The 6603-nt window shown below is 46.3% G+C and overlaps 1 long non-coding RNA gene across 1 annotated transcript; it reads left to right on the forward strand.

Moving 5' to 3' along the window:
- The first annotated feature begins 3704 nt into the window (after positions 1-3704).
- Positions 3705-5515, forward strand: LOC147447489 (uncharacterized). Its single transcript, XR_015189725.1, has 2 exons — positions 3705-4925; positions 5082-5515. It is a non-coding gene; the product is annotated as an uncharacterized LOC147447489 (long non-coding RNA).
- Positions 5516-6603: the final 1088 nt, after the last annotated feature.

The following is a 6603-nucleotide window of genomic DNA, read 5'->3' on the forward strand; positions in this document are numbered from 1 at the left end:
TTTGTATATGTTTTGAGAGCTCTCTCTCTCTCTCTCTCTCTCTCTCTCTCTCTCTCTCTCTCTCTCTCTCTCTCTCTCTCTCTCTCTCTCTCTCCTCTCTCTCTCTCTCTCTCTCTCTCCATAACGTACGCTTGCGGCTCGCTCGCCTGCCTTGGAGTTGCTAAGTAGGCCTACACTAGATTGGAGCTAGTCTATAGCAGGGGCAATGCTCATTGCTCAATGCTTGTGCACTGTGGAAAGGATGTTGGGGACGAGGGTTCAAAACAGTGCCCACTGCCATTGTCCAGTGTCCACGCCTCTCAACAATCCAATCGCACCCTCTCACACTCACGGTGCCACATTGGACCACACAGACACACTCACAACACAAGCAAAATTTATCCTTTTTCACTTGCTCTGAACCGACAAAAATGGCATGATTTTTCGGGTTTTTGCATTGTTTTTCTCTATTGGGCCAGGTAAGATTTCTCCTTTTCCCCTTGCTCTGAACCGGCAAAACGGCACGATAGTAAGAGAGAGATGCATTTTTCCCTAACATTGAGACTCCAGACTACAGATCTATGGGGGCTCTGAGCCTCTCTCTCTCTCTCTCTCTCTCTCTCTCTCTCTCTCTCTCTCTCTCTCTCTCTCTCTCTCTCTCTCTCTCTCTCTCTCTCTCTCTCTCTCTCTCTCTCTCTCTCTCCCCTACTGCATGTGTGCACTGTCTCATGCTCGCTATCGCTCGCTCTGCAATGTTCGCATGTGTCCGCTAGGCTCCAGGGGACACTAACTGGATCAATCTCCTGCTTACACGTGGCCCGAGGAGGGGGCCGAAATCCCTTCCCCAATTATTATTAGAGAAAATTGCCAAAACACTCCTCTAATTTTTGGAAATTCCCAAAATACCCTTGTATCTACTTTTGGTCTCTCTCTCTATCTCTCTCTCTCATCATGCAGTGCCGACATTTTTGAAATTGAAAACGACGCGATATTAAGCTGAGACGCATTTTTCACGAACATTGCTCCCGACTCTTCTCTCTCTCTCTCTCTCTCTCTCTCTCTCTCTCTCTCTCTCTCTCTCTCTCTCTCGTCAATGGTCATGTAGTCTCCCTTGTCTCTAAGCTCCAGGGCCAGTGTCGACATGTGGGAGGTTGACAGCTTGCAGTTTTGTATCTATTTTGAGAGCTCACAAGAGTTCTCTCTCTCTCTCTCTCTCTCTCTCTCTCTCTCTCTCTCTCTCTCTCTCTCTCTCTCTCTCTCTCTCTCTCTCTCTCTCTCTCGCTCTCGTCAATGGTCACGTAGTCTCCCTTGTCTCTAAGCTCCAGGGCCAGTGCCGACATGTGGGAGGTTGACAGCTTGCAGTTTTGTATTTGTTTTGAGAGCTCGCAAGAGTTCTCTCTCTCTCTCTCTCTCTCTCTCTCTCTCTCTCTCTCTCTCTCTCTCTCTCTCCATGCAGTGCCGACATTTTTTAAATTGAAAACGACACGATATTAAGCTGAGATGCATTTTTCATGAACATTGCTCCTGAGTCTTCTCTCTCTCTCTCTCTCTCATCAATGGTCATGTAGTCTCCCTTGTCTCTAAGCTCCAGGGCTGGTGCCTTTATGTGGGAGGTTGACAGCTTGCATTTTTGTATATGTTCTGAGAGCTCGACAGAGTTCTCTCTCTCTTTCTCTCTCTCTCTCTCTCTCTCTCTCTCTCTCTCTCTCTCTCTCTCTCTCTCTCTCTCTCTCTCTCTCTCTCTCTCTCTCTCTCTAACGTACGCTTGCGGCTTGCTCGCTTGCCTTAGTGTTGCTAAGTAGGCCTACGCTAGATTGGAGCTAGTCTATAGCAGGGGCAATGTTCATTGCTCAATGCTTGTGCACTGTGGAAAGGATGTTGGGGATGAGGGTTCAAAACAATGCCCACTGCCATTGTCCAGTGTCCACGCCTCTCAACGATCCAATCGCACCCTCTCACACTCACGGTGCCACAGTGGACCACACAAATGCACTCACAACACAGGCAAAATTTATCCTTTTTCCCTTGCTCTAAACCGGCAAAAATGGCATGATTTTTCGGGTTTTTGCGTTGTTTTTCTCTATTGGGCCAGGTAAGATTTCTCCTTTTCCCCTTGCTCTGAACCGGCAAAACAACACGATATTAAGAGAGAGATGCATTTTTCCCTAACACTGAGACTCCTGACTACAGATCTATGGGGGCTCTGAGCCTCTCTCTCTCTCTCTCTCTCTCTCTCTCTCTCTCTCTCTCCCCCCCCCCCCTACTGCACGTACGCAGTGTCTCATGCTTGCTATCGGTCGCTCTGCAATGTTCGCCTGTGTCGCTAAGCTCCAAGGGACACTGGCTCGATCAATTTCCTGCTTACACGTGGCCAGAGGAGGGGGCCGAAATCCCTTGCCCCGATTATTATTAGGGAAAATTGCCAAAATACTCCTCTAATTTGTGAAAATTCCCAAAAAACGTTTGTATCTATTTTGGTCGAATTGTTCAAGATTTCCTAATATTTTTTCCCTTTTGACAGTCGAGATCCGCTTTTGAGTGATTAGCATGTAATTTGTCACAAATTTTTTACAATCGAGATCCGCTTTTGAGTGATTAGCATGTAATTGTCACAAACTACCTCGGAAAGAAAGACAATTATGTCTAAAAATAATGAAATGAAGTAATTCATCTCCAAAACAGGGCTAGAAAAATACATTTTTCCTAACCAAACAAAATAAGGGGAAACTTGAAATTCTCCCGGTTTTTAGGTCAATATTTGAAGCTTTTGCCGGTAATTACACTAAAAATTGTGTAAATTTGCCGGTTTTATTAAAGGCAAGCTCAAAAACTAATCGGGATTTTATAACTTCAGCCGGTTAAAATACACTAGACCCCGGTTTTTTTCTAACACTGCTCCAAAGCCTACATAACCAACTCAAATTTTAGTTTTAGCATCTTGTATTGACAATCAGTCTGCTTAATCTCACAACCATGGGTATTTTGGGAACTTTGGAAAATTTGAAGTGCAATGAAATTTAAGACAATGAAATTTGAGGGGTATTTTGGGAATTTCCACAAATTCGAGGGGCAGTGGCCGCATGTGCTGTTGCCACGTTATGAACATAACGTCGTCAGAGGGAATTACGCAGTGCTGTCAAAGTCCACTCGTCTCTCTTGCATGCGCGCTGTGTGTGTGTGTCGCACGAGGGACAGTACGGAGCGCCGTCTCTCTCTCTCTCTCTCTCTCACAGATTCATGTAGGACACACTGTCCTACAACCAGTTTATTAACCCAAACAACGTCAGCATTGTTTGTGGTCCTCTGGTTACCCGCCTGCGATCCTACACAGCCATGCTCTTTCTCTCTCTTGAGTCTCTTCGTACAATTTTTGTCCGCTGCCGCACACCAGGGCACACTTGCCGGATCATGCTACTTTCGCCACGTATTTGGGGGAGGGGTCGGAATCCCTTCCCCCATTATCTATTAGTATAGATTGGCACACTCAAATTATGGATAGTGGTTTCCTTTCAACTTGGTGGCAGACATTCAAGCTCAAAATCATGAAAAGATCTTCAAGATATTTTCTACCTTACAACCATCCCATCCACTTCCATGATTCTTTGCAAGATACTCTATCCATTTGGTACAAGTCTACTGGCAATGATCATCATTCCTACTACCCCCTTTTCTTTTATGGCCTGCTAAAGAAAGGCCATAGTATCGGGTTAGCTTAGGCGTTCTTCAATTGATGGCATCCACGTGGACGGCTAGTATTTTTTTGGCATTTGGGAGAAGGCATGCGAGAGTCGGTCGTTGCAGGCAGTGCGGGTGAACCCGGAGTCCGGACTAAGAGTTGATGGCTCAAGGCAAAGTTTCGCACGTGCGAGCCTGACATGTCCTTGCCTGTTGCATCACCTCACGTTTTATGCAAGCAGAAGACTCTCTCGAAACGTCTTGATTTTCTTTCACTTCACTAAATGCAGCCATGCTTGTTGTACCTTATCTGTACTCATATGCTTACCTTATCTGTACTCATATGCTGCTCTACAGCTAGGTTGAGCTCGTCTCGCACTAGGCTGTGTGCGCAACCGCCCTCTCATGTGTGAGAAAGAGGAGAGCCACTGGTTGGCAGGGTTTGTTGCTCAGGTCGGGCAGCGAAGGAGAGTTATAGGTAGAACCATCATTGAGTGGGGACTGTCGGATAGCGGCCAGCAGAACGAGGCAGCTAGACAGATAGAGTGTGTCATCGACAGGAATATGCAGTAGGTGTCCTTGAGGGAAGGAGATTGCCCAAGGGATTTTTGTTGTTGCAGTTGTACCAGCGGGTGGCCTGAGGGTGAGGGTTTCCGTTGAAGAGGCTGAAGAGCATAGCCCAGGAGTATGACCGGGTTTGGTAGCAAGGCTTGGTGGCCTGAAAGTGCCAAAGGCTGCAGCACAAGTGATAGCTGGCGGCTCAGGAGCTGCGGGTTGCAGATGTCGGGGTTACCCCAGATGAGGGACAGGATGTGAAGATGAAACTGTGGCAGTGGCTGCTTTGCAGGCAGGGGGACACAGCAACGACTGTGACTGCAGGTGTGGTCTGCGCCACCAGCGAAGAGAGGGGCTGGATTTGAGTTGGAGGAGAGGTTTGACCAACCTCTGGGCCGGTGGTAGTGGGGAGGGGGAACATCTTGCCACAGCAGGAAGAGGCGTTAGGGGAGCCTCGAACGGCGTGCAGTCTGTGACGGCTGCTTCGTCTCTACTCCCCCCAGCCCTCGACATGGAAGCTCCTCCTGTGCGATCCTGCCCTTGGGCTCGTACTCCTGCTGTCCGCATGTGGAAGGGCTACCCCCATTCACTAGCCCTCTATTACAACCTTTGCCTCATTGAATGGGACGCTCGTGGATATAGGAACATCCTCCTCAAGCCCTCTCCCTTAGCCGGGTCCTCACCGACAGCAGACCTTGTCCTGCCCCCTTGGTTTGGTAAGCATTATGGTGTTTGCATTTTGGTCATTATGTGTTTTGCATGAGGCCATTGAATTGGCTAAAGCATCATGATGTAGGAGCTTGTACTTTGGGTTTGAGGGGATGACGTACTACATGCATCACATTGTTCTAATTTGTTGCGGAAACTTCCAGAACATTGTTCTCAATCGTCATGGACGGAACCGCCTGATCCTCCATATGTATGGCCAGTTCCGCTGGTAAATGATTAGATCTGGAGAAGTTTTACCTCTTTGTATTGCTGCACGGAAAGCGCTTTATGCAAAAGTTTTTTGGGCGCTTCAAAGCTCATCAAAATTAAAGGAAATTGGTGTAGTGAGCAAGCATAGCCCGTCTAACCAGCATCTGCTGTAAAGGTATACTTTTGCTTTACCAGATTAACTTGCTATTATGTATGCTTTTCATGTCCACCATCCGCACGGAACAAAGGCTAAGTGTGTCTTATAATCCCTTGAGATATTGTACAAGAGTGTAAAAGCAAGACAAAGTTAGATGATTTTCACTTAACGAAAGAGCTTCAATATTAGTACTCCTTGCATCACAAAGTCTTCTCAAAAATTTAGCTCGTCCTCCATTCCTCAAGCCCCGTTTTGCTAATGGGCTACCCCACGCACTTTTTTTTGTTTCTTGATATTTCAATTTTGATAAGCTTAGAAATGTTGAATTTTTTTGGATTTTAAAGATATCAAGATGGGGGGTTACATATACTTGTCTATAAGTAACCTGGGCAGTTGTCAAGGGATCAACGGCTAGGGGTGTCCTTGAGATGTAAGGGGAGAATCCAAGACGTTGAATCGCCACACTAGGGGTACTAGAATTATTACCTTTCGCTTTCACAATACTTCAACAAGGCATGCTAGGGGAGATGGATGGAATAGTTGGCTCGGGAGCGTGAGTTCGGGGGCTGAGCGTGTCAACACGCAACAGGGGAGTTAATAATTTTCAGTGCCAATCTAACTACCATGTAAATTGAAAGACAGCCATCGATCCCTTGATTGGATAATGTCACTTATAGTTGAGGGTTACCCATTATGACTTACACGTTTGTGTTTTAGTTGGATTAAGATCTAAAGGCTCTACCAATGGATGGAAGAGTTTCAATGCCTTGATTGAATCATGATCTTGCACACTCCTCAAGTAGATAACTGTAGTCATAGGCTTTACATATCACAGGTTGACAATACAACATGGGTAGCCCTAGATCAATCTTCTCAGTCTTGCTTTCGTCAGAGTGTATAGATCACCACTCTGCTTTCTTGTATAATCTCTGAAAAGCTTGCCATGTCTAAATTTCCTTCAAACACACGACGGTTCCTCGACTTCCATATATGATGGAAGAAGAATACCTAACAACTTGAGTGCAGATGAGAAGAGAAGGACTTCCCAACTTCTTGTGACCAAGGAACAAATCAATTTTGAAGAATCTGATCTTCCATGTCCTTTGGACGCACATCGCAGATTTTCCATGTGAGGCCTCTAATTGCTTGACATTCCATGAATAAGTGGGCCAAATCCTCACTAGATATCCTACACCCTAGGCATCGATCTAACCTACTTCCTCTCTCTTGGATCTTTACACCTATCTCGCTCGAGCACCCAATCTTCCATAAAAACTAGTATGTGACGCTCGCGTTGCTGTGGCCAAGAAAAGCATGGT

Source organism: Adiantum capillus-veneris, chromosome 11 (assembly GCF_014529385.1).
Source record: "Adiantum capillus-veneris isolate H3 chromosome 11, ASM1452938v2, whole genome shotgun sequence".
Classification (NCBI taxonomy): domain Eukaryota; kingdom Viridiplantae; phylum Streptophyta; class Polypodiopsida; order Polypodiales; family Pteridaceae; genus Adiantum; species Adiantum capillus-veneris.